Source organism: Oncorhynchus tshawytscha, linkage group LG11, assembly GCF_018296145.1.
Source record: "Oncorhynchus tshawytscha isolate Ot180627B linkage group LG11, Otsh_v2.0, whole genome shotgun sequence".
In the NCBI taxonomy this organism is placed as follows: Eukaryota; Metazoa; Chordata; class Actinopteri; order Salmoniformes; family Salmonidae; genus Oncorhynchus; species Oncorhynchus tshawytscha.
The window spans coordinates 28,028,860-28,050,157 of NC_056439.1; the positions used below are offsets into that span (position 1 = coordinate 28,028,860).

At 41.2% G+C, this 21,298-nt stretch overlaps 1 pseudogene; it reads left to right on the plus strand.

Moving 5' to 3' along the window:
- The first annotated feature begins 16,543 nt into the window (after window positions 1-16,543).
- Window positions 16,544-19,297, plus strand: LOC112261636 (annotated as a pseudogene).
- The last annotated feature ends 2,001 nt before the right edge of the window (window positions 19,298-21,298 follow it).

Here is a 21,298-nt window from a genome sequence, read left to right on the forward strand (position 1 = left end):
GTCCAGATATTCAACCTAACTTGATACAAAATTGTCCTAAATTGTTCTAATTTTGCCAACCTCCACAACCATTAGAATCTCGTAGTTGTGGACTCCTGGAGCGTTCTTACTAAACATTGCAGTGAATGAATCAAGACCCTACACGCTCATGTTACACAACACCGAGCCATGGTGAGCTCATGCCATAGACCGTATATATAAATACACACACCACTGCAGTCTGCTGCAGTGCCGACAGACAGAGGGCAAGAGAGTTGAAGGTGAAGCGGTGTTGCTGTGGCAACTAATGTTGACTCCACCATTCCCTAGCAACGTGATGCAGAATGATGTCAATGGAAAGTACGCTATTATTTTCTCTACTGCTAACGGAATGATGCCAGTTTGTGTGTGTGTGTGCACGTCGGTTAGGTCTGAGCTTTGTCTCCAAGCATGAGTCTGCTCTGATTTGAAATCCCAGCTCATTAATGCTGGTGGTTGGGGGGATGGAGTGATGCTGACATCTTTGGGAAAATGCAGGTATAGACACCAGGTTTACACAGGACTTTTTTTAAATAGTCACCCCAGGGACTATTACTCACAGGGCAATTATGGATATGGGTTGAATTATTCTGTCAGTTTGTCCTTAGCTGTTTCTTTTATCTATGCTTTGGCCAAATTGAAGTCCACAACTCACTATGATGGATATGATAGTGGGTGGATGCATACAGCTTCCATCATTCTGTGAACATGGTCCTATTCCTTCTCATTCCTGGTGGGACTTTAAATCAGGGGCTCCTTATAGAGTAGCTTTCTTAAGAGCTGCATAACAGCATACTGACTACATAGGAAGGTTTATGCAAGAAGTATAATGCTGTGACTTAGTGGCAAGAAAAAGTATGTGAACCCTTTGGGATTACCTTGATTTCTGCCAAAAATTGGTCATCAAATTTGATCTGATATGTAACTAAGGCACAAAATTAGACAAACATAGTGTGCTTAAACTAATAACACAATCATTTGTGTATTTTTTCTTGTCTATATTGACTACATTTAAACAATCACAGTGTAAGTTGGAAAAAGTATGTGAACACCTAGGCTAATGACTTCTCCAAAAGCTAATTGGAGTCAGGAGTCAGTTAACCTGGAGTCCAATCAATGAGATGAGATTGGGGATGTTGGTTAGAGGCTGCCTTGCCCTGTAAAAAACACTCACAAAATGTGTTTACTATTCACAAGAAGCGTTGCCTGATGTGAACCATGCATCTAACAAAAGAGATCTCAGAAGACCTAACATTAAAGAATTGTTGACTTGCATAAAGCTGGAAAGGGTTACAAACGTATCTCGAAAAGCCTTGATGTTCATCAGTCCAAGGTAAGACAAATTGTCTATAAATTGAGAAAGTTCAGCACTGTGCTACTCCCTAGGAGTGGCCATCCTGCAAAGATGACTGCAAGAGCACAGCGCAGAATGCTCAATGAGGTTAAGAAGAATCCTAGAGTGTCAGCTAAAGACTTACAGAAATCTCTGGAACATGCTAACATCTCTGTTGACGAGTCTACGATACGTAAAACACTAAACAAGAATGGTGTTCATGGGAGGGCACCACGGAAGAAGCCACTGCTGTCCAAAAACAACATTGCTGCACGTCTGGTTTGCAAAAGTGCACCTGGATGTTCGACAGTGCTACTGGCAATATATTCTGTGAACAGATGAAGCTACAGTTGAGTTGTTTGGAAGGAACACACAACACTATTTGGAGAAAAAAGTCACAGCACACCAACATCAAAACCTCATCCCAACTGTAATGTATGGTGGAAGGGAGCATCATGGTTTGGGGCTGCTTGGCTGCCTCAGGGCCAGGACAGCTTGCTCTCATCGACGGGAAAATAAATTCTCAAGTTTATCAAGACATTTTGCAGGAGTATGTTAGGCTATCTGTCTGCCAATTGAAGCTCAACAGAAGTTGGGTGATGCAAACAGGACAACGACAGAAGTAAATCAACAACAGAAAGGCTTCAACAGAATAAAATACATATTCTGGAGTGGCCCAGTCAGAGTCCTGACCTCAACCAGATTGAGATGCTGTGGCATGACCTTGAGAGCAGTTCACACCTGACATCCCAAGAATATTGCTGAACTGAAACCGTTTTGTAAAGAGGAATCGTCCAAAATTCCTCCTGGCCGTTGTGCAGGTCTGATCCGCAACTACAGAAAACATTTGGTTGAGGTTATTGCTGCCAAAGGAGGGTCAACGAGTTATTAAATCCTACTTTTTCCACCCTGCACTGTGAATGTTTACACGGTGTGTTCAATGAAGACATGAACTTATAATTGTGTGTTGTTAGTTTAAGCAGACTGTCTACTGTTGTGACCTAGATGAAGATCAGATCAAATTTTATGACCAATTTATACAGAAGTCCAGGTATTTTCAAAGGTTTCACATACTTTTTCTTGCCACTGTATATATGAACGTTGCTTCCCAACATATACAGTTCCTAGTGTATTAACTTATCCTATTGCGTGCAGAGTAATAGGAAGTGTAATTAACATGAGATGACTTCGATGGCCAAGTCTGCTGAAAGAGATCTGTGGCTTAGGGTGGGTGTGACTGCATGGGGGGGCAACACCGCTAGGGAAAAGAATCACCAATACAATGCATATTGGGGACCAGAAACTTGTTTGTTGATCTTTCTGTTTTTTTTCTACCTTGAGTATTGGTGGAGTTGTTGAGTGCCAGACCTAATCGTGTTGATCTTTTAATCCACCCTCTTTTAACCTCCTGACCCTTATCCTGTTTAGTTCAATCAGCTGAGATGCAGTACCTTACAAGTACACTACCCCACCTAGTTCTAACAAAATGGACCACCTATTCTATCCTGCCAAACCTGTGTAGTTAATCAAGATTTGTGAGAGCCTGCCTAGTAAGTGTTGGCTAGCACTTTGTTCCTTCCTTGAGTGATTCCAGACCCCTGCTGATTCTACCATTCATGATACCCACAGACAAAGATGGCATCCAACAGGATCAACTCTAAAAAATAACCCCCATGCTTAGCTCTAATATTTATGGGTGGTTTAGGAATGCTTTGTCACTGCCTTTTTTTAATAAGACAATTTTACACACCACCAAACCCCTTTAGTGGGGATATTTTGTGCCTGTGTTGAGTCACAAAAGTGCTTGTGGTTACGTTGTCTGGTCGCACAGCTGTGCCTGTTTGTCTCCTTATCTGGGTTGACTGGGGGGGTCCCCATTCTCTCACACTTTCCACTACTCTCTGTACCCACTTTGAAGATATCCACTATCAGTTTGTTGTGAGAGTTGGTATTGTTTTCTATTCATTTTTTGTTGTTGTTAATTCCCACTTTCCCCTAATGGAGAGCCTATTCTCTGTATTTTAAAGTGTGCTGTACATGAGTAAAAAAAAAAAGTAAAATACATTCTTTAGACAAAACAGGCGAAAGTGGCAAAGTGTGACTCCTGTGTAGGCTATGCACTAACACAGTGTGATTAACCCTCCGTCGTTGCTCTTATTTTTAGTCTACACAAAACTATTGATAAGATATTGGCTGTGTTCGAGAGCATCAGAACCGTGATGTATCATGGGTAAATTGTGACTTACCTACAAATACTATGGAGTAGTTATTTATGATGCTAGGGGATTTCTAGATCAGTCAGTCTCGACTTTAAATTTGGCCAATGTGCCGACTGTCCATAGGATTACCATCGCAGCACACAGTATGTCATTTGTATTTGGTTGCCATCTAGTGATCTAAAGCTCAAATTGCACCAAACAACAATTGGAAAATTACTTTCAGCAAGAATACACACTTTATTCAGAAATCATCACTACAAAGGAAAAATTGCCAAAGCAAACTAATGGGAAAAATAGATGATCTTGCTCTTTATTTTTTTAACCTCATATCAAGAAAAACATCTGAATAATAATAACTACTAAGAATAAAAATACAATGATAACCATTAATAAAATTACATCTCTACTAATGAAATAATGATTTGATATTGTTTCAAATCAATCTATTGTATATTGTCCTGGGCAGAGGTTGGAAACAGAGGATACAGTGTGACTGAAAACACTGCTCCCTTCATTCCAATTGGCTGGAATCATCAGAGTTTGGGAGGAAGAGCACCAGTTCATGTAAAGGCCTGCCCAGCAGGCCAATAGTCTTTGGGCATGTTATTGCCCTGCTCAGCTCCACACTTACAAAGAGGCAATGGGCTGTTTGCATTCCTCACTCACACAGAGGGACTTGTGGGGATGTGCATGGTGACAAGCATCCAGAATGGTAGAGATTGAGGATAAAGATACACAGTACACAGCACTGGGAGGAAGTTATAGTAACTCCAGCTATAAAGTTGACAACATATCCAGAGTGAGTGAACATATCTACTACTAATCATTAGGACCGGTACGATACCAGTATCGCGATACTCGTTAGGAGGGTGGCAAGGGGAAACTACACCAAGCAAATTTCACTCCTTTAGGAAAACAGCCTTAATTGTGGAAACAAACATTATGTTGTCATCCAGAGTCACATTGATTTATTTCCCAAGCTAAAGCACATATTTTCGTGAGATACTTGCATAGTCCCGGCCCAATTAATCATGAATGTGAGCGTCTCGTATGTAAATATGAGTGTGTGTGTCTTGCAGTGTTTGTAGTTGTGTTCAAAATCCTGTGTGCGAGTGTGCATGGAGTCCATAGCTATGTGAAAGCAGGCCCCTGTCAAAGTCTCTAGGTGACAGCAGGTTGTCTTTGGAGGAGGGGTTTAGGAGATGCCAACACAGCATCAAGAGATCCAGCCAATCAGGAGAGGTCAAAAAGTCATAGCTACCTGTAGGTCAAAGGTGAGGGTGGAGCCAAGACGATATTGCCTGGGAGGCTGAGTTTGAGGCTTTGGAGTGTGGGGGAACAGGGTTAGGGCAAGGGTGGGAGCAAGTATTTCGAGCATCAGCTCAGGAGTTGTCAGAGGGGACATCCTCTTCGAAGCCCTCACTCTCACTCTCCCTGACCAGTGCCCTCCTTATAGCGCTGGCTGTTCTCTGAGGCAAACTCATAGATCCAGCTTACTGTTGCAGTTCTTACAGCTGACGTCTCGCACCATGTGTCTGCCCGTCAGCATCACGCAATCCTGTACCCGGCTGTACTGCAAGTTTACCATCTAACAGATAATGAATAATAATGCTAGGTTCTTACACAGTCATAACATGGTAATAAATATGTGTTTGCTAGGTGTGTTACTTCTATTGTGGAAATGGGTTTTCTAGGGGTCACGTGTAGTGTAACTTTCTGTGTGAATTATGTGAGTGCACTTGCTAAACATAGTGAGCCTGGCAAAAAAGTGATTTTAAAAAAGTGATTGAGTGTTGAGCGTAAAAGGTGTTTTCATTGGACTATTTCACTCCAGGGGTGGAAATACCAACATGAAAACATGTCTCTGAAAACTGCTCCAGAGTGGCGCGAAGGTTCACCTTCCAACAGGAAAACGACCCTAAGCACACAGCCAAGACAACACAGGAGTGGCTTTCAGACAAGTCTCTGAATGTTCTTGAGTGGCCCAGCCAGAGCCTGGACTTGAACCCGATCGAACATCACTGGAGAGACCTGAAAATAGCCTTGCAGCAACTCTCCTCATCCAACTTGACAGAGCTTGAGAGGATCTGCAGAGAAGAAGGGGAGAAACTCCCCAAATACAGGTGTGCCAAGCTTTGTGTGTCATACCCAGGAAGACTCCAGGCTGCCAAAGGTGCTTCAACAAAGTACTGAGTAAAGGGTCTGAATACTTATGTAAATGTAATATTCTGTTTAACGTTTAAACAATTAGCCAAAATGTCAAAAAACCTCTTTTGCTTTGTCATTATGGGGTATTGTATGTCGATTGACAAGGGGAAAAAAATGTTTAATCAATTTTAGAATAAGGCCATAACCTAACAAAATGTGGAAAAAGTCAAGTGGTCTGAATACTTTCCAAAGGCCCTGTACATGGATGGGGTTATCTCAATACTGTGCTCTGCATGTACTGTAAATGCATTGTGTAATATTAGTCAAACGGATTTCCAACATTTCCAGTTTGCCAGATTATCAATGTCGTTATATTTAGCTAACAAGTGTGAAGTCTTCGTGTCAACAGTAAATCTATTTTAGTTTTATGTCAACATTCTAAAATATGCAAATGTTTCGTTCTCATTTCTCACAGCAACTGGAATGAGCTGCAAAAAACACTCAAACTGGACAGTTATATGTCCATCTCTTCATTCAAAGACTCAATCATGGACACTCTCACTGTTGTGGCTGCTTCACGTGATGTATTGTTGTCTCTACCTTATTTCCCTTTGTGCTGTTGTCTGTGCCCAATAATGTTTGTGCCATGTTTTCTACTGCTACAATATTGTGCTGCTGCCATGTTGTGTTGCAACCATGTTGCCTTGTTGTGTTGCTACCATGCTGTGTTGTCATGTGTTGCTGCCATGCTATGTTGTTGTCTTAGGTCTCTCTTTATGTAGTGTTATGGTGTCTCTCTTGTCCTGATGTGTGTTTTGTCCGATATATATATATATATTAATCCCAACCCCGTCCCCGCAGGAGGCCTTTTGCCATTTGGTAGGCTGTCATTTGGTAGGCTGTCACAATTTGTTCTTAACTGACTTGCCTAGTTAAATAAATGTTAAATCAAATAAAACAGCACAACTTTTATCTCTGCTCATCAATCCAAGCACTTAGACCTCACTACAGTGTCAAAACATTGTATTGAGCCGAACCCAAAGAGTGTGTTGTTTTTTTATAGGACTCACTGGTGGTGGCACTCCTTCCTGACCAGCCTCTTCATGGCAGTCTACCTGTTGGTCTACGACATGCACTACTTCTTCTCCAAGCGGCAGATCATCAGCCACTACCACCTACTTGTCATTGTCATGGCACTCATATTCTTCTTCTTCACAAGGGAGTCAACGACAGTGCCACACTATGCAAGGCTAGACTCTGTAACAGGTTTTTGCGTAGGAGCTCGAACAAATGGGGTATCTCCCAATTTTCACTGTAACAAACACAGTGCTGGAGCTTTTGGCAGACTTTTGTCGATTCATCTGCAGTTTCCAGCCACCTTTCTCAATAGGAATTTTATCCGCCTTCAATAAATATAAATTTGTGGTGCTGTAATAGCGAGCCGAGCAAGTTGAAAATATTGATGCCAGGGATATTGTTGGTGTCTGTGTGCTCCTGAAGGGCTGTGGCCCTGTCTGCTCTTTCATTAGTTTTGTGTTTTTATTCATTTATTTCTGGTAACCTCCTACCTTAGCGGCATGAGGTATGTTTGGTGTCTAATTGTTAAAATCATCCCAGTGTTGAGATGAAACACCTGTGTGTTGCAAAGCCACATGCTCTAAGTCCTCTGCTCTACCTAGGTGTTTTAATGGGCTGATGTAGGTAATACTAATATATAGAGAAACATTGTAAATGTATTTTCTCTTTATTGCTTTTTGCCTTTTCATGCCATTGTTTATTACTTCAATGCCCTTAAATCTGTAATTTGAAGCATATATAAAACATGTTTCACTATATTACATATTCAACAATAAACATATTACACAACACCTTACAAGGGTATCTGTGATGATTCTTGCCATCCAATTATGTTTGACGGCTATCTCTCATGGTCAATTTAGTTTTATACGTTTAGGTTTTCAGCACTCAAGTCCACTTTACATGCATACTTAATACACATCCAAGGTTGACGAGTGCTAAACTTTTTAAAAAGGGGAGACGTTTACCAATCATAGTCTAGCCCAAAACCAATGACTGTTTCAGCATGTACAATTTATACATACATCTTAGCAAACATTTCAAAATGCAACATATTACTGAACAAAAATATAAACGCAAAATGTAAAGTGTCCCATGTTTCACGAGCTGAAATAAAAAGATTCCAGAAATATTCCATACAATTCATAAAGCTTATTCCTCTCCAATTTTGTGCACAAATTTGTTTACATCCCGGTTAGTGAGCATTTCTCCTTTGCCAAGAGAATCCATCCACCTGACAGGTGTGGCATATGATTCAACAGCATGATCATTACACATGTGCACCTTGTGCTAGGGACAATAAAAGGCCAGTCTAAAATGTGTGGTTTTGACAAGACAATGCCACAGATGTGGCAAGTTTTGAGGGAGTGTGCAATTGGCATGCTGACTGCAGAAATGTCCACCAGAGCTGTTGCCAGAGAATTTCATGTTCATTTCTCTACCATAAGCTGCCTCCAATGTCGTACCAACCTCACAACCGCGGATCACGCCAGTCCAGGACCTCCACATCCGGGTTCTTCACCTTCCGGATCGTCTGAGACCAACCACCCAGAAAACTGATGAAACTGAGGAGTATTTATGTCTGTAGTAAAGCTATTTTTCTGGCGAAAACCACTTTTTGATTGGCTGGGCCTGGTTTCCCAGTGGGTGGGCCTATGCCCTCCCAGGCCTACCCATGGCTGCGCCCATGCCCAGTCACGTGAAATCCATAAATTAGAGCTTTGCATTTATATTTTTGTTCAGTATTGGATAAGATTGAATCCAATGCTCAGAGATGGAGAACTCTCCCTATTTCTATCTTAGGTAGGGCCCACTTAATAAAAATGAATATATTAACAAGGTTGATGTATTTATTCCAAGCTTTACCCATTTGAATTCCATCCACAAATGGCTAACTCTCCAACTTTATTTGGAATGGAAAGACGTCAAGAGTCAAATTGAATGTTTTACACCTACCTCATATGAAAATGCGTTACTGGGCCGCACAACTGCGCTCATTTAAACACTGGACAGCAGACTATTTTTTGCTGTGAGGAGTATTGAAGCCATACATGTAATACCCTATGATTTAAAATATATTCACTGCTTTGGGTCCAAGGCATTAAAGAAAAAACTGACAATCCAATGATTTTCAATTCGTATTTGGGAAAAGGTGCATAAATTCATGAAATGGAAGAAACCAATATTGCCAGGCACCCATATTTGGAACAACACAACCTTAGCTCCAGCATTTAATGGCATTAAGTCCTGGTTCCAAAGTGGAATCATGAATTTTGAGCATATGTATTATAATGGCTCTCTACTGTCATTCAATCAATTGCAAGAAAAATATGAGTTATCCAAGTCCAATTTCTTTAAATTCAGACAACTAAGAAATATTAGTCAATCGCTTCAAAAGAATCTGGATGGACCTAAAGCATCAAGCATTGAAAAAATACTGAAAGAAGCTGCAACGCCAAAGAAGTTCATTGCCATGATATGGGTTAAATGCATTTCTACCTGATAGCTCAGAAAACAGATCTCAAAGAAAAAATTGATGAGAACTATTGGTCACAGATATGTGAAAATGTTCCTATTTTTTCCTACAACCTTACACATAAATTATTGCAAATCAAGATAATCCATAGGACGTACTACACTCCTGCCAGAATACATATAATGCACCCAGAAATGTAATATCTTTTGGAGATGCAATTTTTTTTAAGGAACCCTATTTTAATGCTGTGGTCCTGTGACAAACCGACATCACTTTGGGATAATGTCTGTGCAATCACATCATTGTGTCTAGGAATTTATATCCATTCATCTCCACAAATATGTCTGTTGGGAAATATATACATTGTTTTGTAACTTAGGTCAAATTGCTGCAAAAAAGGGTATAGCTATCAATTGGAAAGCATCATACTAACAGTCAATAACAAACTGGAGGGCTGAACCAGCAAAAAAAACAAGTTGGATAAAATCTGGAAACCATACATTGAACATCTTGAGGAGTGTGACATTTCTCAACACTCTTAATCCTGTTTGAATTTGATATTTAATATTGAGTTGCACACCCTTTTTTGCCCTCAGAACAGCCTCAATTCATCAGGACATGGACTATACTGTACACGGTGTCGAATGCATTCCACAGGGATGCTGACCCATGTTGACTCCAATGCAGTTGTGTCAAGTTGGCTGGATGTCCTTTGGATGATGAACCATTCTTGAAACACACTGGAATCTATTGAGCTTGGAAAAATCCAGCAGCATTGCATTTCTTGACACAAACCAGTGCGCCTGGCACCTACTACCATACCCTGTTCAAAGACACCTACATTTTTTGTCTTGCCCATTTACCCTCTGAATGGTACACATACGTACACAATCCATGTCTTAATTGTCTCAAGGCCTAAAAATCCTTCTTTACCCTGTCTCCTCCCCTTCATCTACACTGATTTAACATCAATGAGGGATAATAGCTTTCACCTGGATAGCCTGTCTCATTGAAAGAGCAGCCTATAGGGACGAGGTCACAGACCTGACCGTGTGGTGCAAGGACAACAACCTCTCCCTCAACGTGATCAAGACAAAGGAGATGATTGTGGACGACAGGAAAAGGAGGATGGAGCACGCCCCCATTCTCATTGACGGTGCTGTAGCTGAGCAGGTTGAGAGCTTTCAGTTCCTTGGCGTCCACAACACCAACAAACTATCATGGTCCAAGCACACCAAGACTGTCGTGAAGAGGGCACGACAAAACCTATTCCCCCTCAGGAGACTGAAAAGATTTAGCATGGGTCCTCAGATCCTCAAAAGGCTTTACAGCTGCACCATCGAGAGCATCCTGACTAGTTGCATCACTGCCTGGTATGGCAACTGCTCTGCCTCCGACCGCAAGGCACTACAGAGGGTAATGCATACGGTCCAGTGCATCACTGGGGCCAAGCTTCCTGCCATCCAGGACCTCTATACCAAGCTGTGTCAGAGGGAGGCCCTAAAAATGGTAAAATACTCCAGCCACCCTAATCATAGACTGTTTTCTCTGCTATCGCATGGCAAGCGGTACCGGAGCACCAAGTCTAAGAGGTTTCTAAACAGCTTCTACCCCCAAGCCAAAAGACTCCTGAACATCTAATCAGATGGCTACCCAGACTATTTGCATTGCCCCCCTCTCCTCTTCTATGCTGCTGCTACTCTCTTTTGTTATCTATGTATAGTCACTTTAATAACTCTACCTACATGTACATATTACCTCAATTACCTCGACACCGGTGCCCTGCACATTGACTCTGTACTGGTACCCCCTGTATATAGCCCCGCTATTGTTATTTTACTGCTGCTCTTTAATTATTTGTTCATCTTATTTTTAGGTATTTTCTTAAAACGTAATTGTTGATTAAAGGCTTGTAAGTAAGCATTTCACTGCAAGGCCTACTACACCTGTTGTATTCGGCGCATATGACAAATACGATTTGATTAGATTTGATGTGTTTTTAATGTTATGTATACTCATTAGCTGTTTTCGAATACCATACTAGCTTCTGGGCCGATTCAAGGTAGGGGTGGTATACAAAAGATAGCCCTATTTGGTAAAAGACCAAGTCCATATTATGGCAAGAACAGCTCAAATAAGCAAAGAGAAATGACAATCCATCATTACTTTAAGACATGAAGGTCAGTCAATCCGGAAAATTTCAAGAACTTTGAAAGTTTCTTCAAGTTCAGTCGCAAAAACCATCAAGCGCTATGATGAAATTGGCTCTCATGAGGACTGCCACAGGAAAGGAAGACCCAGAGTACCCTCTGCTGCAGAGGATAAATGCATTAGAACTACCAGCCTCAGAAATTGGAGCCCAAATGAATTCTTCACAGAGTTCAAGTAAAAGACACATCTCAACATCAACTGTTCAGAGGAGACTGTGTGTATCAGGCCTTCATGGTTGAATTGCTGCAAAGAAACCACTACTAAAGGACACCAATAAGAAGAAGAGTCTTGCATGGGCCAAGAAACATGAGCAACAGACATTAGACCAGTGGAAATCTGTCCTTTGGTCTGATGAGTCCAAATGTTAGATTTTTGGTTCCAACCGCTGTGTCTTTGTGAGATGCAGAGTAGGTGAGCGGATGTGTGGTTCCTACCGTGAAGCATGTAGGAGAAGGTGTGATGTTGTGGGGGTGCTTTGCTGGTGACACTGTCTGTGATTTATTTAGAATTCAAGGCACACTTAACCAGCATGGCTACCACAGCATTCTGCAGCGATACCACATCCCATCTGGTTTGCGCTTATTTGGACTATCTGTGTAAGGGCTATTTGACCAAGGATAGTAATGGATGGAGTGCTGCGTCAGATGACCTGACCTCCACAATCACCTAACCTCAACCCAATTGAGATGGTTTGGGATGAGTTGGACCACAGATTGAAGGAAAAGCAGCCAACAAGTGCTTAGCATATGTGGGAACTCCTTCAAGACTGTTGGAACAGCATTCCAGGTGAAGCTGGTTGAGAGAATGCCAAGAGTGTGCAAAGCTGTCATCAAGGCAAAGGGTGGCTACTTCGAAGAATCTAAAATCTAAAATCTATCAAATATATTTACATTTGTTTAACAGGTTTTTGGGTTACTACATGATTCCATGTGTTATTTTGTAGTTTTGATGTCTTCACTACTATTCTACAATGTAGAAAATAGTAAAAATAAAGAAAAACCCCTGAGTATGTATGTATATATTTTTTGGGGCGGGGGGTGGGCTGGTCGAAATTGACACACACAATTTTTTATATAATTTACAATTTATATATATATATTTATATATATAAATAATATATAACAAATTTTGTTTGTCAATTTCGACCAGCCCACCCAACAAAAAAATTCTGGCCAATACTCCCCCTGTTGGCATGTGAAACACATTAGTGAGTTCAGCACAAAAGCTCTCACGGGATAACTGACATAGCCTAACATGACTTACTCAGGTAAAGACTGTTTAAAAAATGAAAAAGAACAGACCGTGTCTTCTCAGTTTCACCACGCTCGCCACCGGGTCTGCATCGCCCCAAGCAGCGGGCATCACAGACATAGGTGCTCTTCAATTTCAGTTGCTCCACCTCAACACTTAGTGCCACCCCAGTAATCACCCCTTTCAAAGGCGCACTCTGGAGAGTAAAGTAAGTCACAGGTCTTGTCCCGAGGCACGTGACGTGAAGCACCAGCTCCATCTGGGCGGAGGAAACACAGAAAGTCCACTTCGAGCTACTGTTATGGGATTTTTATGAATAATGACTAAATTATGTATACATTTAACTTAGTAGTATTCTATTTAGTTATAGTTCTATGTTACTGTATGAATGTATGAATCTTATTATAATCATAATACTGAATATAATGTGTGTAGTTTTAGTCTAGAATTAGAACAAGGACTTTCTGTTGCTTGTTAGAAACTAATGGAGCTATCGTCAGACCGGCTGGAATTCTGTGTTCCTTACAGGACCCAGGGAGGGGAGAGACCTTGGGCTTGTAGTAGATTGTTTAACAGGTGGCAGACAATGTGGGAAGGCTTGTGAACTATATTGCCATTGTTTCTGAGAAGAGGAGAGACATTTATGACAAAATGTGAGGTATATAAACCAATTTACATTGTATTATGACCAGAGCTCTCGAAAATAAACGCTACTGATTAATTATGAGACTGGTCTCTGTCCATTTTATGCAAATAAGTATCTTACAAATTCTTAGAAACAAACAGAGTGTTTTAATTGAACATATAAATTCCTCTAACAGCTACCTTCACCGATTTAACAGTACCTAACTTATTTTCTACCCAGCCTGAGTCTACATATGGGTCAGTCAAAAGGCAGGGATCCACTTTCTCCAAAAACCTCAATCCTCCTGGGCCAGAATCATCCTTTGCATGACCATCGTGGCTTGGCTCAGACACGGAGGTCTTCATGACACCTCATTCTCATTTTCGTCAGGTTCAATTTCTGAGCCATTCAGAGAGCAGGGTACGGTTTGTACCTGGTGCCATTCTTCCTCAACACACATCTTCCCTCTGCATTTAGATCTTCTCCTTCTTCCTTGCTGTCCATAAACACGTCTATCCTTTCACTATGCTCATGCCGCGCATTGCCGCGCCTCATGCCGCACAATATTGTTTGCAGAACATGCACTGATGTCTTTTCTCCAATACCCAACTTCTGTTCCTTAGCCCAATTTACTAGTCTGGTTGTCTCTGGCCTCTCCATGCTCACAAAACGTTGGATATTCTGCATCTGAGAGCGGCGTAAAAAAAAACTAAGGCAAACTAGATATCTGGGAAGGGCTCGTCAGGGCGACTGACTGAACTGAACCGAACCGAATCCATTTGTGCCCACTCCACTCTTGCTGCTCAACAAGCGTCATCAATTTGGGCACCAGGCATGTTCATATAGCCTCTCCTGTCTAACAGCATTCCAGTCCTGAACACAGTATAATGATATTCCCTTCATTACATCTAGGGCAGGGTTCACCAACTTGCACCCCACAAGCCGGATTTGGCCCGTGGGTGATTTTATCTGATATTATTTTGGAAATCTGTTCCAAAGTATTCCCAGATGATCAGGTGGTCACACACACACACACACACACACACACACACACACACACACACACACACACACACACACACACACACACACACACACACACACACACACACACACACACACACACACACACACACACACACACACACACACACCACACACACACACATTGTCAATGGTGCAGACATTGGTGCAAAAGAAAAAAAGAAAAAGCAGTCCCTATCTAATCTGTAACAATCCATTGACACTGAAATGTGGTTATAAAATACTTGGACACAGAAGTTAGAGCTTTTCTCTACAGGTATCTTGTTGGTCTATGGTAAAAAAAAAAAAAAAGACTGGTAAGGGCATATTTCCTTCATGTTAATTTTCAGCTCAATCATATTTGTGAGGCTTGCCAGTGGGGCAGGCATCTCACTGAGCTTTGTTGAATATTAAATAAAATCAAATGTATTTATAAAGCCCATTATACAGCAGATGTCACAAAGTGCTTATAATGAAACCCAGCCTAAAACCCCAAAAGACAAGATGTAGAAGCACGGTGACTAAGGCAAACATTCCAGAGAAAGGCAAGAACCTAGGAATGCAAATGTTCTTCATGTTGGACCTGTGCTGGCACTGTCAGTAATCATTATTGGAGCAGTGGTATTACTCATCAAAAGCTTTGAGGATTATTTTAAAGGGACCAGGCATCAATCCAATAGGTATTGTTTTCTATAAGGGTCTGTGGTCCTACAATGGATGGAACAACTTAAATTGTGACAGAAGAGCTGAAACATCCTAAGGTTAAAAAAATTACAGAACTGTCACATATTATAGAGCTGTCACACTTACATTAGCCTACAGAAACTGCACATTTAAGTTATGTTAGTACTGATTTAAAGTACAAAGTACAAAGTACAAAGTAAATGCATCATATTTTCATTATATCTCATACAGGGTGATTTCAAAGGAACACTAAAAGTGGTTTAGGTATGCTGTGCCTGCATCTTTTTGGTATCTACTGTATTTTCAATAATGCAGCATGCTTTACTCCAAGGCACAGGGAAGCATAACATGCCCTACTTTAACTGTGTCCCTGACACATAAAAAGCGAGATTCCTATTGATGATTTTGGACCAACTCGATTGATAACAAAGTGAAACATCATACATTTTAGTGAACCACCCTTCCTCTGAGCTATTTGAGGTATTACTACTGTTCCAAAATGTTTGACATTATAGTATATGGGTATATATATTCCTGGTATGTTTCTTTCTTCTTTAGTAGACTAATGTTTCCTCGTAGAATAAAGCCGACAGCCCTGATTCAACTCAGCCACAGTCTAGTAATAGTTAACTGATGTAATAGTAGGTGTGACCTTGTACGATACGGACAAAACATTTATGCCTCTCCCCAGTTTGGACCTTGGTGTTGGTAAAACACATCTGTTGAGAATAGATCTACTACCAAGTCTCAGGATGGTAGCTAAAACACAGAAACTCAGCTTGAAGCGTGAAGTGGGGCTTATTGGTGCTATCTCATTCATTGCCGGGACCATGATGGGATCTGGAATTTTTATGTCCCCTCAGTCTGTGCTGGTCAACATAGGAAGCCCAGGAGCCAGCCTGGTGATCTGGGCAGCCTGTGGTCTGCTGGCTACGTTGGGTTCCCTCTGCTACGCTGAACTGGGCACTGTCATTTCTGAATCTGGGGCAGAGTACATATACATTCTGCGGATATTTGGCCAAGTAGTTGCCTTCATGTTTGTCTTTAGCTTCGTCATTGTGATGAGACCTGCCAGTGCAACAGGGATAGCACTGAGCTTTGCTGAATATGCAGTGGCTCCTTTCTACCATGACTGTACCCCTCCAGAGCTGGTGGTCAAGTGTGTGGCTGCAGCAGGGATTTTGGTGTTAGCAATTGTGAACAGTATGAATGTACGTCTGGCTATGTTCATCCAGGTATTTTCCATGGTGATCAAGCTGGTGGCCTTGGCAGTGATAATTATAGGAGGTGTGGTGCTGCTTTTCAAGGGGAACACTGAAAACTTTGAGGATTCCTTTAAAGGGACCAATGTGGAAATCAGTTCCATTGGGATTTCTCTTTATCAGGGCCTGTGGTCCTATGATGGCTGGAACACTTTGAATTATGTCACAGAAGAACTAAAACGGCCTGAGGTAAGGAACAATTAAACATTTTGATATTGTTTTGTCTGGATGTTTCTAGAGTGCTACAATTGTATGTTTTACCTGGAGTAGGAAAAATATACCATTTCATTTTTTGTACTACTGAGGTTACAGGCCACATGAAACAAACCAAAAATACTGAGTATAGAATATGCAGGAAAATCAACTGCACCAATACCTGACAAAGAGTATACTGCCTGACAAAATGCTTTGATATTTGAACAATCCCACAGACAGCGATACTGTGTTCCCGTATCTAGATTGCATTTGATAGACTGATCCAGGTGGAAAGACAGTGTAACATACAGTATGTCTGCAGACCAACATCATCAGCTAGGGGGCAAGTCTACACTCAGCTGTCATTTCTATATTCACATGGCTTCTGACAGCTATTTCAGGTGGCTTTAGCACCAACACATATAACAATTTTTCCAACCCTCGGGGAAAGAGAAGGAATTTCTACGCCATCCATAAACATTTAAAGGAATAATCTAACTGTGCGATGACATAGCATCCCCTTTTCTCCCTCTCCTAGGGGAGGGTGTAATCTTTATGGGAACCCTTTTACAGCTATAAACAAAGATGACACAACAACATACTTTATTCAACCTGAGAAGTTAATATTAACTAAGAACTTTACACCCAGCATCAAAGATTTGCCAGGTCATGTCATAATTGTTCTTGACTAAAAGAAGAGAGGATCTATCGTTGACAGCAGATTCTCCTGTTGTTTGTATAAATTTGGCGTTTGGCCATGGCAGAAACAGAAACAGAGAGGATTCAACTGAAGCGCGAGTTGGGTTTAGTCAGTGCTGTGTCATTGGTAGCAGGAACCATGATTGGATCGGGAATATTCATGTCCCCTCAGTTTGTGCTGTCTTACATTGGAAGTCCAGGGGCAAGCCTGATCATTTGGGCATTGTCTGGCCTTGTAGTCATGCTGGGGGCACTCTCATATGCTGAGCTAGGAACCATTATTAAAGAATCAGGAGGGACTTTATCTACATTCTTCGAATCTATGGACAGTTTCCTGCCTTCTTTGTGGCCTTCACCTTCCTACTAGTGGTGAAACCAGCAAGCATTGCAGCAATATCCCTCAGTTTTGCAGAATATGCTGTGGCACCTTTCTACCAAGACTGTTCTCCTCCTCAGCTAATAGTGAAGTGTGCTGCTGTTGCAGCCATCATGGTTGTAGCCATGGCAAACATCTTGAATGTACGTTTAGCCATGAGAATTCAGGTGGTCTTCTTGGTGGCTAAGCTATTTGCATTGATGGTTATAGTAATTGGAGGGATAGTGATAATTGCACAGGGAAATGTTGCTGTACAACAAAATGCTTTTGATGGTACGAACTTGGGTTTGAGCTCCATAGGGATGGCTTTTTACCAAGGCCTCTGGTCCTTTGCTGGCTGGTACAACTTGAACTATGTGACAGAAGAGTTGAAAAGACCTGAGGTAAGAATGCACTGTAATAAGTCATGTATTTCCTTACATAATCCTAAGGACTTGAACTATCTTTCTCCACCTTGCATCCTCTCAGGTAAATCTGCCCAGGGCAGTTATAATTGCCATCCCCATGGTAACCATGCTGTATCTACTAGTCAATGTGAGCTACCTGGCTGTCATGACGCCAAGAGAACTGATGTCGTCGAATGCAGTGGCTGTCACCTGGGGGTGAGAGTGCTTGACTCCATCCACACACCTCTCTCTCATTTCTTTACATTTGTGGTGAGCTGACAAATTATCTTGTTGTCGTCAACAGGAATAAGGTGCTCGGGAGCTGGGGATGGGTGATGTCTATCGCAGCCGCTTTGTCTGCTTTTGGCTCCCTGAATGGAACATTCTTTAGTGGCGGCCGGGTGTGCTTTGTGGCTGCAAGAGAGGGACACATGGTTAGAAACACATTCAAGAGACAGACCATTTTAACAAAACCTTTTTTTTTCTGATGTAAGTAGTAGTTTTCTATGTCAATATTTGTGTTTATTTCCTACCCCAGCCTGACATTCTGTCCATGGCCCATGTGAATCGACTGACCCCCTCTCCAGCCCTGATCTTCACCACGGCTATCTCACTCCTGGTTCTCATCCCTGGTGACTTTCAGAGCATTGTCAACTTCTTCAGGTAGTTTATGCTTTGACTTTAAAATGTCTCAATACATAAATGTTTTGTTGCTGCTTTATTTATCTTCCATCCCTCTGCATTGATATTACCAGTTTCACTGCCTGGTTCTTCTATGCAATCACTCTGTCTGGGCTCCTCTACCTCAAGATCAAGAAACCTGAACTTCCCAGGCCATATAGGGTGAGTCTCATAGGACATATAATTTTTACTTTTATTTCTGTTTCCATTTGAACAAGACATTGGTTTCTAACAATTGAATTACCCAAAGGGTCCCATCTGCTGCCCACCCCTCTTGTGAGCGTACCATTGTTTTTGTTTGTTCAACCAGGTTCCCATTGTAATCCCCATCTTGGTCATCATCGCAGCAATTTTCCTTGTGCTGGCACCTATAATTGACAACCCCGCGATAGAGTACCTCTATGTCACCTTGTTTATCTTTAGTGGTGTTTTGGTTTATGTACCCTTCATCCACTTCAAACTGTGCCCTGGACTGTTGGAGAAAGTCACTGTGTTCCTGCAACTCTTCCTAGAGGTGGCCCCAGCAGACAAAAATCTATGATTTATTTTACAGAATATATGTGTCACGTTCTGACCTTTATTTCCTTTTGTTTTGTCGTTATTTAGTATGGTCAGGGCGTGAGTTGGGGTGGGCAGTCTATGTTTGTTTTTCTATGATTTTGGTATTTCTATGTTTCGGCCTAGTATGGTTCTCAATCAGAGGCAGGTGTCATTAGTTGTCTCTGATTGAGAATCATACTTAGGTAGTCTGGGTTTCACTGTTTGTTTGTGGGTGATTGTCTATGTTAGTTGCTTGTGTCAGTACAGTTCTCATTATAGCTTCACGGTCGTTATTCGTTTATTGTTTTGTATAGTTTGTATTCAGTGTTCAGTGCTTTCTTTAATTAAAAAATCATCATGAACACATCAAATTGACCCAGAACATCATCCGTGTATAGCTTTTTCGAACATAAAGGAAGGGCTCAATTGAAAGTTTATCAGTACCTGTATCAGATCTCTGCAAGTTCCAAAATCTTTTTAAAAAGAATACCAAATCCTACTCTTATTCAGCATTACTATAATATACTTTTGTACAACTTTTCCAAAAACTGTATGGAACATTATAGCAAAGAATAGCTATAATTCCTCATACAGTGTATTGACCTACATAACGTGCAACAGGTAGGTTCAATACAATTTTTTACTTACTAAAAGACCAAATGATGTCTAAAAATGTATCCTCGTGTCTCTGACATTTACACAGATTCAATGTAACTAAATAATAAATAAATGCAACACCAATGTTAAGATGTTTACTAACATGAGGACTTTTTTATTTGCTTTTTAGAGAAAAGCTGTCAGGTGGTGAATGTAGCTGGTGCATAGAAGTCAGGAGAGCAGAGATGAGTGGACAAAGCCCTTTACTAAGGAAATCATTTGCACAGAACGCAACCTCGTTACAAAACAAATGTCCAAGGAACAAGTCAGGCAGCACAAAGTACAAAACCCAAGTACCGGCTGCCACAAAGCACAGGTAATAAAACAAAACCCGGCGCAAACCAGCAGGAAGCGTGCCAATCTTGACAATAAACAATTCCACACACAGACATGGGGGGGAACAGAGGGTTAAATACACGACAAGTAATGAGGGAAATATAAACCAGGTGTGTTGAAAAACAAGACAAAACAAACGGAAAATGAAATGTGGATCGGCGATGGCTAGACGACCGGTGACGTCGACCGCCGAACGCCGCCCGAACAAGGAGAGGAACCGACTTTGGCGGAAGTCGTGACAAAAGCAGTGAGAATGCTGATGAACAGAAGTCTCTAAGGGTTTACTTGACCTGTTAATCTTACATTCAGTGAATAAATTATTTCAGTGAAAAGTTATGTTGATTGTTGAAAAGTTATGTTGATTGTTTTAAGTGATGATTTGTCTTAAGTGATGATTTGGCCCTGAGTGAATCCTTAGCATGTAGGCAGGGGCCTTAGGAAACAAGGTACAAGCATGTTTCCTGTACACTGACCTTATAATCAATAACCTCAGCTTTAGGATTTTTTGTTTTAGTGGAACTGGAGATAACAGAGCTGGACCTGGCTAGATCTGAACATTGCACCATAATGTTTATGATTCAGTACAATTGATGTTATTCATTAAGAGAATTGCCATTTAGTACGTAAAGGGTCCAGAGTTCCAGTGGTGTTGTGGGACTTTGACTGTGAACTCAGGATGTTGTCTAAACAAATATTTACTAAATTTGGAGAAAACATCTAAAACTTAGGTAGTATATGAGAAATATTGATAAAGGTGATATAATATTTGTTCATGCAGTAAAATTATTCAAATTGATTTGCCCATTATGTGTGATCTCCAGTGTCAGCAAGGTTAAAGACCTTTACGAAATACTGTAATTATACCAATATATGACAGAGAGAAAAAATGACGTGACTGGGACATCCAACCTCAGGAATGGCCCCAATGTCATGTCAGGTAGGCCTTTGTTTGTTTTTGTGGCTCGAGTTATGCCTGCTGGTAACTGGGGGGAACTGTTATCTTACTGATCCTTCCTCACTTCCTGACCCTTCCTCTCTGGTTATCATCCTCCTCATTCAGGTGGAACTCAATGTCCTACTAGAATGCAGCTTCGTTCTTCA